Source organism: Hyla sarda, unplaced genomic scaffold (genome assembly GCF_029499605.1).
Source record: "Hyla sarda isolate aHylSar1 unplaced genomic scaffold, aHylSar1.hap1 scaffold_79, whole genome shotgun sequence".
NCBI classification, from domain to species: domain Eukaryota; kingdom Metazoa; phylum Chordata; class Amphibia; order Anura; family Hylidae; genus Hyla; species Hyla sarda.
In genome coordinates, this window is record NW_026610814.1 from 449,662 (window position 1) to 467,022 (window position 17,361).

The 17,361-nt window shown below is 47.2% G+C and overlaps 1 protein-coding gene across 1 annotated transcript in view; it reads left to right on the forward strand.

Annotated features, from left to right (window-relative positions):
* The first annotated feature begins 2,124 nt into the window (after window positions 1-2,124).
* LOC130346487 (beta-1,3-galactosyltransferase 5-like) overlaps window positions 2,125-17,361 on the forward strand; it is a 42,560-nt gene continuing 27,323 nt past the window's right edge. Inside the window, exon 1 of the mRNA XM_056554560.1 lies at window positions 2,125-2,221. The gene's annotated coding sequence lies outside the window, so the exon portion shown is untranslated. The remainder of the gene's footprint in view (window positions 2,222-17,361) is intronic.

The window sequence follows — 17,361 nt, forward strand, 5'->3', positions numbered from 1 at the left end:
TAGTGATATAGTAGACCCCCTTATGTGTAGTCATATAGCAGACCCCTTATGTGTAGTGATATAGTAGACTCCTTATGTGTAGTGATATAGTAGACCCCTTATGTGTAGTGATATAGTAGACCCCTTATATATAGTGATATAGTAGACCCCTTATGTGTAGTGATATAGTAGACTCCTTATGTGCAGTGATATAGTAGACCCTTATGTGTAGTGATATAGTAGACCCCTTATATGCAGTGATATAGTAGACCCCTTATGTGTAGTGATATAGTAGACCCCTTATGTGCAGTGATATAGTAGACCCCTTATGTGTAGTAATATAGTAAACCACTTATGTGTAGTGATATAGTAGACCCCTTATGTGCAGTGATATAGTAGACCACTTATGTGTAGTGATATAGTAGACCCCTTATGTGTAGTGATATAGTAGACTCCTTATGTGCAGTGATATAGTAGACCCCTATGTGTAGTGATATAGTAGACCCCTTATGTGCAGTGATATAGTAGACCCTTATGTGTAGTGATATAGTAGACCCCCTTATGTGTAGTGATATAGTAGACCCCTTATGTGTAGTGATATAGTAGACCCCCTTATGTGTAGTGATATAGTAAACCCCTTATGTGTAGTGATATAGTAGACCCCTTATGTGCAGTGATATAGTAGACCCCTTATGTGTAGTAATATAGTAGACCACTTATGTGTAGTGATATAGTAGACCCCTTATGTGCAGTGATATAGTAGACCACTTATGTGTAGTGATATAGTAGACCCTTTATGTGCAATGATATAGTAGACCCCTTATGTGCAGTGATATAGTAGACCCCTTATGTGTAGTGATATAGTAGACCCCTTATGTGCAGTGATATAGTAGACCCCTTATGTGTAGTGATATAGTAGACCCCTTATGTGCAGTGATATAGTAGACCCCTTATGTGTAGTGATATAGTAGACTCCTTATGTGCAGTGATATAGTAGACCCTTATGTGTAGTGATATAGTAGACCCCTTATGTGCAGTGATATAGTAGACCCTTATGTGTAGTGATATAGTAGACCCCTTATGTGCAGTGATATAGTAGACTCCTTATGTGCAGTGATATAGTAGACCCCTTATGTGTAGTGATATAGTAGACCCCTTATGTGCAGTGATATAGTAGACCCCATATGTGTAGTGATATAGTAGACCCCTTATGTGCAGTGATATAGTAGACCCCTTATGTGTAGTAATATAGTAGACCACTTAAGTGTAGTGATATAGTAGACCTCTTATGTGCAGTGGTATAGTAGACCCCTTATGTTTAGTGATATAGTAGACTCCTTATGTGTAGTGATATAGTAGACCTCTTATGTGCAGTGATATAGTAGACCCCTTATGTGCAGTGATATAGTAGACCCCTTATGTGTAGTAATATAGTAGACCACTTATGTGTAGTGATATAGTAGACCACTTATGTGTAGTGATATAGTAGACCCCTTATGTGTAGTGATATAGTAGACTCTTTTTGTGCAGTGATATAGTAGACCCTTATGTGTAGTGATATAGTAGACCCCTTATGTGCAGTGATATAGTAGACCCCTTATGTGTAGTGATATAGTAGACCCCTTATGTGTAGTGATATAGTAGACCCCTTATGTGCAGTGATATAGTAGACTCCTTATGTGTAGTGATATAGTAGACCCCTTATGTGTAGTGATATAGTAGACCCCTTATGTGCAGTAACATAGTAGACCCCTTATTTGTAGTGATATAGTAGACCCCTTATGTGTAGTGATATAGTAGACCCCTTATGTGTAGTGATTTAGTAGACCCCTTATGTGTAGTGATATAGTAGACCCCTTATATGTAGTGATATAGTAGACCCCTTATGTGCAGTGATATAGTAGACCCCTTACGTGTAGTAATATGGTAGACCCCTTTGGATCACTGGTAGGTTTGACACTATAAATGCAGTGATAAGTAAACCTCATAGGTTCAGTGATGGGATACACCCCCTTGGTGCAGAGTAAGCAGGGAGTTGTGGCAGTGATAGGGTTAAGGTTTTAAGACGAATTGTTAAATCTGTAAAGGAAAGTGATATGTCACATGCAGGACCTGAGCGTGACGGTGAGGACGGACCCAGTGTGTTAATATTTTATTACACAGATTCCTTTTATTTCCTGTTATAAAACTAGAAACAATTCCTGATACCGAGCAGAGAGGAGAAGCAGCGGCAGCACAGCAGGTAAGTGTCCTTCACTCATCCTCCAAGTATCTCAGCCGGCTATGTACAGTGTGTATCCTCCAAGTATCTCAATCCCCATCTGTAGTGTGTATCCTCCAAGTATCTCAGCCAGCCATGTACAGTGTGTATCTACAAGTATCTCAGCCCCCATGTGTAGTGTGTATCCACAAGTATCTCAGCCCCCATGTGTAGTGTGTATCCACAAGTATCTCAGCCCCCATGTGTAGTGTGTATCCACAAGTATCTCAGGCCCCATGTGTAGTCTGTATCCACAAGTATCTCAGCCCCATGTATAGTGTGTATCCACAAGTATCTCAGCCCCCATGTGTAGTATGTATCCACAAGTATCTCAGCCCCTATGTGTAGTGTGTATCCACAAGTATCTCAGCCGGCCATGTGTAGTGTGTATCCACAAGTATCCCAGCCCCCTGTGTAGTATGTATCTACAAGTATCTCAGCCCCCATGTGTAGTGTGTATCTACAAGTATCTCAGCCCCCATGTGTAGTGTGTATCTACAAGTATCTCAACCCCCATCTGTAGTGTGTATCCTCCAAGTATCTCAGCCCCCATGTGTAGTGTGTATCCACAAGTATCTCAGCCGGCCATGTGTAGTGTGTATCCACAAGTATCTCAGCCGGCCATGTGTAGTGTGTATCTACAAGTATCTCAGCTGAAGCTCTACGAATTAGAGATTTCAATGGTTTTATGTAATTTATTGATTATTTTATTATTATTATTATTATTATTATTATTATTATTATACTGATTGATACATTACAGGATTCTGGTTATAATAATTATTTTATTATTTTATTTAATTATTATTATTATTTTGATGATAATTATAATTTTCTGATTGATACATTAAAGAATTCTGGTTATCATTATTATTATTTTTATCCTCATTGTTATATTATAGGATTCTGGTTATCCTTATTATTTTATTATTATTATTATTATTACTTATTTTTGTTTTTTATAACTCTTATTGTTATTATTTTATTATTATTATTTATTATTACATTTCAGGATTCCGATTATCTTTACCATTTTAAGACTTTTGTGACTTTTTATACAGTAATTATTTCTATAAATTATCTAATTTTCTAAGATCATTATTTATTTAATTATCCTAGAAGAATTCTCATTAGAAATAGCAATATTTTTGTGTTTTTCTTTGGGAATATATGTTAGATTTATATTTTTTATATAATAATATAAATTACAGTCATTTAAATTTTCCTCCATTAATTTTAAATGTCTTTTTTTTTTCACTTTTGTGTTTTTTGTTTATTTCTCCAAATGCAGCAAAAATAAGATCTATTAAATTCCTTTCACATAAGGGGAATATTTTTGGGCGATTTTTCTGATTGGACGTTAAATCTCTTTGTTTTATTTTCTAACTATCCAATAACTAAGTACAATAAAATAGAATTTGGGCCCCGTCGGACCTGGCCCCATGGATCCATTTGTTTACAATGTGTTTGGTATTTTGTCATATGAGTCTCATCGTAAACGATTCTAGATGTATCACACTGTATAACAACAAGATTCCATCTCTGACTAGGGAAGATCTAAGGGGTTAATCCCCCCCCCCCCAAAGCTTCTAATAACATAACTTTAGGGTCCTGGCATCACCCGTATTATAGTAGTTATTAGTGATATTCTAGTTGGTTTTATTTCGGCAGGTGCGGAGTCTATTTATGTCTAAACACGTGAATTGGCTTCACCAAGTGTTTATGTTCTCAATGGGGATGGGAGAGAAAAGCTTCTCAAGGACCTTATTGTCCCCTCCAGACCTTATTGTCCCTCCTCCAGACCCTTCTGTCCTCCAGACTCCTTTCACCTCTTTGAGAATCCTCTGTCCTCCTCCAGACAACTCTCCAGTCCTAGTGTCTAGTCCCCTCTGTCCCTTCCTTTAGACTCCTCTGTACCCTTCTCCAGACTCCTCTGTCCCCTTCAAACTCCTCTATCCTTCTCCAGACCCCTCTGTCCTCCTCCATGGATAGATGAATCCCCCTACAAACCCTTCTATCCCTGCCTTCAGACCCCACTGCCCCCTCCAGACCCCTCTGTCCCCTTTATTCTCCTCGGTCCTCTTTCAGATTCCTTTGTCCTTCTCCAAACATCTCTTTCCTTCCGCAGACCCCTATGTCCCATTCTCCAGATCCCACTGTCACCACCTCCAGAGTCCTCTATCCTCTTCTAGACACCTGTGTTCTCCAGACCCCTCTGTACCCTTCTCCAGACCTCACTGTCCCCTCCTTCCTCCCCAATGCCCTCTGTCCTCCTCCAGATCCCTCTGTCCTCCTCCAGACACTGTTGTCCTGCTCTTGACCCCATTGCCCCTATTACAGACCCCTCTTTCTCATCCAGACCCCTCTTTCCTCGTTCAGACCCCTCTCCTTCTCCACACGGCTCTGTCATCCTCCAGAATGCTCTGTTCCATTTGTTCTTCTCCAGACCCCTCTGTTCCCTCTGAACGCTTTTGTCTTGCTCCAGACCCATCTGCCCCTCCTCTAGACCCCACTGTCCTTCTCCAGACCCCTCATCCCCCTCCAGACCCCTTTGACCCTCCTCTAGACCCTCTGTACTCCTCGAGACCCCTTTGCACTCCTCCAGACCCTCTGTCCCCTCCAGATTTCTCTGTCTTTATCCAGACTCCTCTGTCTCCTTTAGGTCCCTCTGTCCTTCTCCAGACCCCTTTGTTACCTTCAGACCCTCTGTCCTACTTAAGACCCCTCTTTCTCACTTCAGATTTCTGTCCATCTCCAGACTCCTCTTTCTTCCTCCAGACTCATTTATCTTGCCCCAGAGCCCTCTATCCCTCATCCAGACTATTCTGTCTTCTCCAGACTCCTCTGTCCCCTCGACTCCTCTGTCCCCTCGGCTCCTCTGTCCCCTCGGCTCCTCTATCCCCTGGTGCGATCTAAACTGTTGACATGTCTGGACGAGATGTTAAATGTTTTTACAAATGACACTAATGCTGTAGCTCCGAAGGGTGCGTTCACACGTAGTAAATCAAGAGTAATTGACGCCAAAAATTTTACGGGCGGAAAAAATAATTTTATTTTTGCGCAAAATTTGCACGCAATTTGTGCGGAATTGCGTGCAGAATTGCGCGCGGAAATGGGGGAGAAAGAAGTGAAGTGTTTTTCAGCCATTTCCACGTGAATTTCGTGCAAATTCCGTGCAAATTCCGCACGAAAACGATGTCGGGCGGAATAATTTTTTACCATTAACTTCTATTGATTTCTGCTAGCAGATTCTGCTTGAAGAATGAACATGCTCTTTCTTCAAGCGGAACGGAATTCAGCGTCGGTATTCTGCTAGTAGAATTTACGCAGTGTGAACAGGACAGCGGAAATAACATTAAAGTCAATGGGCAGAGGAGATGGGCATTAATTTGGAGCGGAGAATTCAAGAGGAAATACACGAGTAAATTCCTTTTGAATTACTCTGTGTGAACGCGCCCTAAAGCAGAACAATACGATGCAGATACTTGGAACGTTGCTGGAGTTTACGTAGTTTTCGTCTCTGTCCCTTTATGTTTGTGCATCGTAGACTATATTTTTAGCAGATATTTTGTCTTTCTGCTATATTGCACTTGTAGCAGCTTATTGCACTAGGGTGTTCACCTAAAAATACAAACAACGGCTCCAGCCACCCTCCAACCACACCCGGCCTCCCTCACCTATTCCGTATTCTGTTCATAACACACCACACCTCTGTGCTTTTCCACTATGTAAGAAACAATATAGCCAACAATACTGCCCTACAGTGGCCAAACAGGGGCCATTGTGGGAAATTGTTTTCACTATAACAATATACTAAGGTGCTGAACTGCAGCTCCCAGGATGATGTAAGCTTTAGTCAGGGGATGCTGGGAGTTGTTGTGCCTCTGTTCACAGTTGAAGAATGTACAAGTGACTCCAGCTCTGACAGGACACATCAGTGATGTGGGGACGACTCCTGCATCTATTGGCTAGGAGCTGTACATGTGACCACATTCTGCTCTTTCAAATTATCTGATTATCTGATTATGCAGATGGCACAGCAGCCGGTCCACCACACCAACCCCTCCAGACTCCTCTGTTCTTCTTAAGGTTCCTCTGTTCTTCTCCAGGCCCCTCTGTTCTTTCGAGACTCCCCTGTCCCGTCCAAACCACTCATCTCCAGATTCTTCTGCCCCCTCCAGACTCCTCTGTCTCCTCCAAACTCCTTTGACTTCTCGAGACCTCTCTGTCATCTTCAGACCTATCTGACATCTTCACATTCTTCTGCCCTCTCGTTCAGACCCCTCTGTCCCTTCCTCCAGACTCCTCTATCCTCCTTTAGAAACCTTTGTCATCTCCAGACTCCAGACCCCTCTGTCATCTCTAGATGTCTCTGTCCTCCCCTAGGCCCCTCTATCCTGCCCTAGACTCCTCTCTCCCTTCCAGATTCCTTTGTGTTTCTTCCGACTCTAGTCTTCTTCAGACTTCTGTCTCCTCGAGACCTCTCTGTCTTCTCCAGACTCCTCCGTCTTCTCCAGACTCCTCAGTCTTCTCCAGGCCCCTCTGTCTTCTCCAGACCCATATGTCTTCTGAAGACCCCTTTGTCATCTCCAGACCCCTTTGTCATCTCCAGACTTCTCTGTCATCACCAGACTTTTCTGTCCTTCTGTAGACCCCTCTATCTTCCTCTAGATTCCTCTTTTCCTTCCAGACTCCTATGCCCCCTCCAAACCCCTCTGTCTCCTCTAGATATCTGTGTATTCCATAAGACTCCTTTGTCTTTCTCCAGACCCTTCTGTTTCCTCCAGACCCTTCTGTCTTCTCTAGACTCCTCCACCCCTCCAAACTCCTCTGTCTTTCTCCAGACCCTTTTGTCTCCTCCAGAACCCTCTGTCTTCACTAGACTCCTCCACACCCTCCTGACTCCTCTGTCTTTCTCCAGACCCTTCTGTCTTCTCCAGATGCATCTGGTTCCTTTAGACCCATTTATCTTATCCATATTCCTTTGTCCTCCTCCAGACCCCTCTGTCTCCTATAGACCCCCTGTCTTTTCAAGACACATTTTTCCCCTCCAAACTCCTCTGTCCTCCTTCAGACCCATCACTCCTCTTTTTGATCCCTCTGTCCCTTTCTGTACCTCTCTGACTTTTCTGTCTTCTCCACATGTTTCTGTCTCCTTCAGACCCTTCTGTCCTCTCCTGAACCCTCTGGCCTTCTCCAAACTCCTCTGTCCTTTTCCAGACTCCTCTGTTCTCCTCCAGACTCCTCGGTCTTCTCCAGATTCCTCTGGTTTTTCCAGACTTCTGTGTCCTCCTCCTGACTCCTCTGTGTTCTTCAGACTCCTCTGTCCCTCCCAGACTTCTCTGTCCCTCCCAGACTCCTCTGTCCTCTCCAGACTCCCCTGGCAGCAGTTCATCTCCACAAATACATAAGGATCGGGCATTTGAATCCAACAAACCTGATTCTTACCTCCCTGTACATTATCTGTTGGGGAAGTTGTAAGGCCCTCCACATATCAAATTGCTGTCTGGTTCTGCTAAAATCTGCTGGTTCGGCCTAGATATGTCTAATGTGTATGAGGACCTGAACTGAGGTAAGCAATGCCCATGGTACTTCCAGATAGACAGAGCGGCATCTATTTTTGAACTCCTTCCTGCCTCCTTATGCACATACTAGTAAATCTGGTATGTTTTGCAGGTTGGGGAATAGAGGATGGGAAGCGTGACAGGGTAGTCCCTGAACCAACAGCAGGGGCAGTATCATGGCAGTAAACATTACAGTGCTTCCCCATATCAAAAAGATGGCTGCAAACAAGTGGTTACATGGAGAGCACACAGGAATGCTCTCCTCTATCCCCCTTCCCTTGCTTCTTACTGTGTCCTCCACAAATAGGGCAGAGGATGAGAATGCACAGAGGAGTACAAGGCTGCAGAAACGACAATACAAAGAGACAGGGCAGAGGGTGAGACTACACAGAGGAGTACAAGGCTGCAGAAACGACAACACAAAGAGGCCGGGCAGAGGGTGAGACTACACAGAGGAGTACAAGGCTGCAGACATGACAACACAAAGAGGCCGGGCAGAGGGTGAGACTACACAGAGGAGTACAAGGCTGCAGACATGACAACACAAAGAGGCAGGGCAGAGGGTGAGACTACACAGAGGAGTACAAGGCTGCAGACACGACAATACAAAGAGGCCGGGCAGAGGGTGAGACTACACAGAGGAGTACAAGGCTGCAGAAACGACAACACAAAGAGGCAGGGCAGAGGGTGAGACTACACAGAGGAGTACAAGGCTGCAGACACGACAATACAAAGAGGCTGGGCAGAGGGTGAGACTACACAGAGGAGTACAAGGCTGCAGAAACGACAACACAAAGAGGCAGGGCAGAGGGTGAGACTACACAGAGGAGTACAAGGCTGCAGACACGACAATACAAAGAGGCCGGGCAGAGGGTGAGACTACACAGAGGAGTACAAGGCTGCAGACATGACAACACAAAGAGGCCGGGCAGAGGGTGAGACTACACAGAGGAGTACAAGGCTGCAGAAACGACAACACAAAGAGGCAGGGCAGAGGGTGAGACTACACAGAGGAGTACAAGGCTGCAGACATGACAACACAAAGAGGCAGGGCAGAGGGTGAGACTACACAGAGGAGTACAAGGCTGCAGACACGACAATACAAAGAGGCCGGGCAGAGGGTGAGACTACACAGAGGAGTACAAGGCTGCAGACATGACAACACAAAGAGGCAGGGCAAAGGGTGAGACTACACAGAGGAGTACAAGGCTGCAGACATGACAATACAAAGAGGCAGGGGGTGACATTAATATGTATCGAAAGTGAGTGTATAAGTGTGTGTGCATATATGTATGTGTAAATATATGTAGGTATACAGCGTATATTCAAGTGCCTGCGATTACGTTTTTTACAATATTCGAAGACCAACTGCGGGACACAACAGGATATCGAGGGATACTTACAGGCGCTGAGTAGTAAATTCAAACAGCTGTCACAGGTATGTACAATAATAAATGATTTATTAGGAACAAATAGGATTTGTCTGTTTTCAATAAATGATTTATTATTTAATTTGCGCTCATGGCTGTATGCATTGAAATACGTACCTGTAATGAGTAATATGAACCTTACCATAGTGGTCAGAGGTGTGAATTATAATAAGCTAACATAGCAGTCAGAGGTGTGCCATAAACCGCGTCCCAGGGCACGCCTAGAGAGGGCAAAAGTCCAACGAAATAGGATGCAAACCATACAAAAATAATTATCACAACTTCATTTCCCACATCCCGACCTCATGCTATATGCTGCACTATTTCTAGCCCAACAGAAAAGACTGCATCTGCCATGCGTAACCCCGGGAGCCGGTGCCTTGTGCTCAGTAGCTGTCGTAGCCATATTCATTCGAAAGCCCAACCTGACACCGAACCTAGCACAGGCTGCCAAGCTAGCTGAAATAACCACGTGTTGCCAGACTTACCCGTATCGAGGACGGCAGCAAGAAATCATTGGATGCTTGTCAATCATAAATGCAGTACCGTCCCATACCCTGCTATTGAGAGGCAAAACAGAGAAAACTGTTAGGTAATTGACATTCAAGAAATCTGTAAACAAGATCAACCTTTGATGATGCTAACTGGTCAACCAGTAATGCCTGTAGACTAGACAAGACACAAATAAGCACCATATCTGAAAACTTTCAACCACACTAAATACAGTCAGTCTACCCTTAAAGGGGTACTCCGCTGCTCAGTGTTTGGAATAACTGTTCCGAACGCTGGAGCCGGCGCCGGGAGCTTGTGATGTCATAGCCCCGCTTCCTCATGGCATCATGCCCCTCCTCCTCAATGCAAGTCTATGGGAGGGGGCGTGACAATTCTGCCCATAAATTTTTCAGCAGAGGGCCTGCATGACAGAGGGAGTAAGGGACAGCAAGGAGAGGGTTAATAGTGAGACAAGGGGAGGTAGGAGAGAAGTGGAGGGGTCAGAGAAAGGTGAAGGGGCGGCCCATAGGAGGAGGTGTTAAAAGGGGCAAGTGTGGCAGGAAAAAATCAGTCTGGAGCTGAGGAGAAGTTTGGATACAGTGTTCCCTGCGTTCCCTACTTTGCCATGACTCACACTGGCGACCTGGCGGAGAGAGTCCGGGAGGAGGCCCAGCGGAGGGGTTCTCGGTGGCTGGAGGAGTTCCCGGAGGCGTTGTCGGCCGGAGTGGCCCCGGCTGTGGCGGAGAGGCGAACCAGCGGTCGGAGGTCCCGGCGTCCTGAGCGGCTGAGCCCCGAGGTGATCCCACGGAGGAGGCATGGGATCTCCGGCGGCCGCTGGTCGGTCCACAGCTCGGGCTGTGCCGACGGTGGCCGAGAGGAATACGGGTGAGCGGCCTGGTCCGGTGGTTCCTGCTGCGCATGTGCCGCGGCATAGTCATCAATGTGAGACGGCCCGGCCGAGTACCGGCCGGGCCCGGCCTACAGCGAGGAGGAGCATCGTGTCACCCGCGGCCCGGCGGGGCAGGCGAGAGGTTGGTGGTGGCGACCAGGCAGATCGGACGGGAGTCCGGAGTTCTACCTCTGGCAGGACTGAGGCTCGGGGGCAGAGTTCTGGCCGTAGTGGCAGTGCGGATGGGGGCCTGGAGGCAATGACCGGGTCCCTGAGCGATGCAGTAATCTTCAGACGAGGAGCTAGTTGTAGCCGCGGCCCAGGGCAGTGCAGGTGGCCGGCGGCGGTCCGACGAGAGGGTTGCGGCAGTTCGGGGGGGGCAGTCGGCCCAGTCCCCTGTGCTTCTGATGAGGACATTTTGGAGGAGGAGCCTGAATTGCAGAGGAGGTCAGCTGGAGACTCAGGAGATCGCAGTCGTGGTTCCGGGCCACGATCTGCCGTGCATCTGCCTGGCCCCCAGAGTCAGGATGCTGAGGGGCAGTGTAAGTTCGGGAGCGACTGCCAGTTTAAGCACGAGTGCTCAGGATGCGGGGGGGCGCATGCTTTGGCGAGATGTTTCCGGAAGGGAAAAGGTAAGGGGGTGATGCTGAGAATAAGAGGGGAGAGGCCGGTGATGGTGAGAAGGATGCGGCCGTTTCTCGACCGTTATCCAAATAGGCAGGTGGTGGTTTTGTTAGGGGAGGGTTTTGAGTCTGGGTTTCAGATTCCTTGTGAGTTGACGCGCTCGGTGGGGGAGGTGAGGAATCTGTCTTCAGTGTTGCAACGGCCGGGGGTAGTTTGGGAGAAGTTGATGAAGGAGGTACAGTTGAGGCGCATTGCCAGGCCCGTTTCCGAGCATGCCTTTGGATAACTTGCGGGTGTTACCCTTGGGGTTGGTGTCCAAGAAGGAACCGGGTACGTTTCTGCTCATTCACCATCTGTCTCACTCGGTTGGGGAGTCAGTGAATGATGGTATTGATCCGAAATTGTGCACAGTGTCTTACACGTCTTTTGATAAGGCGATAGAGTGGGTGCGCAGGTATGGGGCCGGGGCGTTGTTAGCTAAAACGGACATGGAGGCGGCGTTTCGGTTGCTCCCAGTGCACCCCCAGAGTTTTTATTTGTTGGGTTGTTGTTGGGATGGTCAGTTTTTTGTGAATAAGTGCCTGCCCATGGGATGTTCCATCTCGTGCGCTTACTTTGAGTATTTCAGCACTTTCCTAGAGTCGGTGGTGCAGACGGAGTCGCAGGTGGACTCCGTCCTGCATTATCTGGACGATTTTTTGTTCATTGGTCCGCGGGGTTCGGCGTTATGTGCAATGTTGTTACAGACCATGAAGCGGTTGGCAGGGTATTTTGGGGTGCCGCTTGCGGAGGACAAGACGGAGGGGCCTGCGACAGTGTTGAAGTTTTTGGGTATCGTCATTGATACTGGCGCAATGGAATGTCGCTTGCCGGATGACAAGCAGGCGGACCTGAAAGGGGCGGTGGCTTCGGCAGTTAGGGTAAAAAAAATTGCAGTTGAGGGAGTTACAGTCCCTGTTGGGGAAGTTGAATTTTGCCTGCCGCATCATGCCGATGGGCAGGGTGTTTTGTAGGCGGCTGGCGGCGGCCTCGGAAGGCGTCCGGAGGCCGCATCATTATGTGCGTTTGTTCGCGGATGTGCGGGAGGACTTGAGGGTGTGGGGGCGGTTCTTGGAGCGGTATAATGGTATTTACTGTGCAGTCTGGTGAGAATAGTCGGTGGTGCGTGAGGTTTGTGGGGTTGGTGCGCAGAGTGATTGGGAAGTGATTCTGTTGTTCTTTGTGGGGCGTTTGTTTAGTAACGGGGTGTCTCCGTCTGGTTTGTCCCGTCGCCTTTCGGCGATAGCCTTTTGGTTCAAATTGCAGGGTCTTCAGGATGTTTCCAAATCCTTTTTTGTGCGGCAGGCAGCTAGAGGTTTCCGGCGGGGGTCCCGGAGGCGGGATTCCTGGCGCCCGGTGTCGTATTCTCTGTTGTTGAGAGTGGGTGGGGTGTTACATAAGGTGTGTGTTTCGGATTTTGAGGTTGTTTTGTTCAGGGCAGCTTTTTCCCTGGCTTTCTTTGGGGAATTCAGAGTGGGGGAATTGGTGTCTCATAGTAAGAGAGTGGCCGGAGGTTTGCTGTGGACGGATGTGAGAGTGGTGGAGTCGATCTTGGAGTGCCGGCTTAGCCGGTCCAAGACTGATCAGGCCGGTAAGGGAGTGCTGGTGCGCATGGCGGCTTTGAATGGATCTGATATGTGTCCGGTTAAGTCATTTCAGGATTTGGCTACGGTGCGGCCGCCGGGTGGTGCTGCGCTTTTGGTGCATAGTAATGGGGAGTGTCTTTCCCGGTTTCAATTTATTCAGGTGTTTAGGAAATGTTTGGTCTTGGTGGGTGAGGAGTCGGGGTTTTTTAGTTCACATTCCTTTAGGATAGGGGCGGCGACGGAGGCTTCCCAATGGGGCCTGGGGCCGGAGGTTGTGAAGAAGATTGGTAGGTGGGAATCTGATAGGTTTAAAATTTATGTGAGACCTCATTTGTCATGATGGTGTTGTGGTGGGTGTTTGTTATTTTGTTTGATTTCTCTCTCTTTGTTTTCTTTCAGGTGGCGATCCTTGTTTGGTTTGGATCGCTGGTCACTCGTATGTGAGGAGAGGTCGGGCTGCTGTTCGCCCACACGGTAGACAGCTGGGGTTACCTAGAGCAGGGGCACAGGTTAGGTGGATGGGAAAGGGAGGCTTGTTGTGGCCAAGACTACTTCCATTTATCCAGTCTTTTGTGGAGTTGGACAGGGCCCCGGACGTGGTAGTAGTTCATGCGGGTGGTAACGATCTGGGGTTGTGGACCTCTCGGTCCCTTATGAGGGATATCAAGTTAGATTTGTTGCGTTTGTGGTCAATGTTCCCCGGCTTGCTCCTCAGTTGGTCGGATATTGTGGCGAGGTTGAGGTGGTGTGAGGCTAGGTCTGTGAGGCATTTGAATAAGGCTAGGGCTCGAGTAAATAAGGTGGTGGGTCGCTTTGTGGAGAGAAATGGGGGTTTTGTGGTGAGACATGTGGATTTGGAGAGGCCTTTGCCGGAATTCATGGATGAGGATGGAGTGCATTTGAATGATCTAGGAATGGACCTGTGGGCCTTGGGTATTAGAGAGGCGGTTGAGAAAGCTGTGTGGTTGTGGGCGGGCGGGCACGTGTAAGGGGTCACATGTGCCCGTCGTGGCTGGAGAAGGAGGGGGAAGAGGAGGTATTGAAGGAGAAGGCGGCGTGGTGATGGTATTGTGTAGCTGGGGCGGTGCCCAGCTGGGCTTGGAAAACCCCTGCGGGCAAAGGGAAGAGAAGGTCTCTGAAGATGGTGTCCTGGGGTCAAGTTTATGGACGACCAGGGCAAAGTAGGAGATCGGAATGTCATGTTGCCTCCAAGTCCCCCTCCTTTTGGGATGAGATAAAATATGTTTTGCACTGTTATTTATGATGATGATTATTTACAAGTAATGTTTGGTGTTATTTAATAAAATGGCCGCTGTGGCCTTTCCACCCAACAATAGAGTGTGTGTGTATTGTTATGGGAAGGTTGTGGGTAAGAAGGTTGTTGTAAGGAAGCGGAGGTTTACGTTCCCCTTAGTCATGTTCCTGTTATTGTGTGTGGGGCTGTCCGGGTGACTGGTGCTTCAGTGCGATAATCCCCCCCCCCCCCCCCCCGCTTCTGATAACACGAGCAGGATCCCAGTCACAAGCCGGTGTTATTGATATATATATACACACACATCAGTGTTTTCCAGAGTGCCCCTGGTTGGGAAATGCTGATTTGTGTGTGTGTGTGTGTGTGTGTGTGTGCAAATATACACTTACATGTACATACTGTATAAATATATACATACACAGTGTGTGTGTGGAGATATATATGTGTAATATGTATATATTTACACACATCAGCATTTCCCAACCAGGGTGCCTCCAGCTGTTGTAAGGGCATGCTGGGAGTTGTAGTTTAACAACAGCTGAAGGCACCCTGGTTGGGAAATGCTGATGTGTGTGTGCGTAAATATACACATACATACACATATACATCTCTACACACACACATGGTGTATATATATATATATATATATATATATATATATATATGTAATAACCCGCCATCCATGGAGAATATATATATAGATGCAAATAATAAAATGTGCATCTGCATCACTGGACTAATACGGCTACTCAAATTTACTATATATATATAGTTTCTCAAAGAAATTCAGCACTTCTTTACCACTCTGTTCTTCCAAGCAGATATTCACAACAATGGCGCAGCATTCCAGTGCAAAAAACGTGAATTTATTTTCTCATGTCACACAAAAACAGCAACGTTTCAGCTCCTCAACTGAGCCTTTTTCAAGCATGATTGAAAAAGGCTCAATTGAGGAGCTGAAACATTGCTGCTTTTCGTGTGACATGAGAAAATAAATTCACGTTTTTTGCACTGGAATGCTGCGCCATTGTTGTGAATATATATATATATTTTTTTTGTACGGTGGTATTGTTCTGTTCTGGTATGGCGGTAATATTCATTTATTTTATGGGGTATTGTTCTGTTCTGGTATAGCGGTAATATTCATTTATTGTACGGTGGTATTGTTCTGTTCTGGTATGGCGGTAATATTCATTTATTGTATGGTGGTATTGTTCTGTTCTGGTATGGCGGTAATATTCATTTATTTTATGGGGTATTGTTCTGTTCTGGTATAGCGGTAATATTCATTTATTGTACGGTGGTATTGTTCTGTTCTGGTATGGCGGTAATATTCATTTATTGTATGGTGGTATTGTTCTGTTCTGGTATGGCGGTAATATTCATTTATTTTATGGGGTATTGTTCTGTTCTGGTATAGAGGTAATATTCATTTATTCTACGGTGGTATTGTTCTGTTCTGGTATGGCGGTAATATTCATTTATTGTATGATGGTTGTCACGATTCGGCTGGCTGGAGGTGGATCCTCTGTGCCAGAGAGGGATTGGCGTGGACCGTGTTGGTGGACCGGTTCTAAGTTGCTACTGGTATTCACCAGAGCCCTCCGCAAAGCGGGATGGTCTTGCAGCGGCGGTAGCAACCAGGTCGTATCCACCAGCAACGGCTCAACCTCTCTGACTGCTGAAGATAGGCGCGGTACAAGGGAGTAAACAAAAGCAAGGTCGGACGTAGCAGAAGGTCAGGGCAGGCAGCAAGGATCGTAGTCAGGGGCAACGGCAGGAGGTCTGGAGCACAGGCTAGGAACACACAAGGAAACGCTTTCACTGGCACAATGGCAACAAGATCCGGCGAGGGAGTGCAGGGGAAGTGAAGTATAAGTAGGGAGTGCACAGGTGAACACACTGATTAAGCCTGCTGCGCCAATCAGTGGCGCAGTGGCCCTTTAAATTGCAGAGACCCGGCGCGTGCGCGCCCTAAGGAGCGGGGCCGCGCGCACCGGGACAAGACAGACGGGGAACGAGTCAGGTACGGGAGCCGGGATGCGCATCGCGAGCGGGCGCCTCCCGCATCGCGAATCGCATCCCGGCTGAGAGAGATATTGCAGCGCACCCGGTCAGCAGGTCTGACCAGGGCGCAGCAATTGCGAGGATGCTGCGAGCGCTCCGGGGAGGAGCGGGGACCCGGAGCGCTCGGCGTAACAGTACCCCCCCCCCCCTTGGGTCTTCCCCTCTTCTTGGAGCCTGAGAACCTGAGGATAAGACTTTTGTCTAGGATGTTGTCCTCAGGTTCCCAGGATCTCTCTTCTGGGCCACAGCCTTCCCAATCCACTAAAAAATTTTTTTTTCCTCTGACCGTCTTGGAGGCCAGAATCTCCTTCACGGAGAAGACGTCAGAAGAACCGGAAACAGGGGTGGGAGAAACAAGTTTGGGAGAGAAGCGGTTAATGATGAGTGGTTTAAGGAGAGAGACATGGAAGGCATTGGGAATACGAAGAGAAGGAGGAAGAAGGAGTTTGTAAGAGACAGGGTTAATCTGGCACAAGACTTTGAAAGGACCAAGATAGCGTGGTCCCAGTTTGTAACTGGGGACACGAAAGCGGACATATTTAGCGGAGAGCCATACCTTGTCTCCGGGAGCAAAAATGGGGGGAGTTCTTCTTTTCTTATCGGCAAATCTTTTCATCCGGGATGAAGCCTGTAAAAGAGAATTTTGGGTCTCTTTCCATATGGTGGAAAGATCACGAGTCACTTCATCCACAGCGGGCAAACCAGAGGGCAAGGGAGTAGGGAGGGGGGAAGAGGGTGACGGCCGTACACCACGAAAAATGGGGACTTAGCAGAAGATTCGGAGACTCTGAAGTTGTATGAGAATTCGGCCCATGGTAGAAGATCTGCCCAGTCATCCTGGCGGGAGGAAACAAAATGCCGTAAATAGTCACCCAGGACCTGATTAATTCTTTCTACTTGCCCATTGGATTGGGGATGATAAGAAGAAGAGAAGTTTAATTTGATCTTGAGCTGTTTACAGAGGGCCCTCCAGAATTTAGACACGAATTGGACGCCTCTATCCGAGACGATATGCGTGGGCAAACCGTGAAGGCGAAAAATGTGTACAAAAAATTGCTTTGCCAACTGAGGCGCTGAAGGAAGACCAGGAAGAGGAATAAAATGTGCCATCTTGGAAAATCGATCAACGACCACCCAAACAACTGTGTTGCCACGGGATGAGGGCAAGTCTGTAATAAA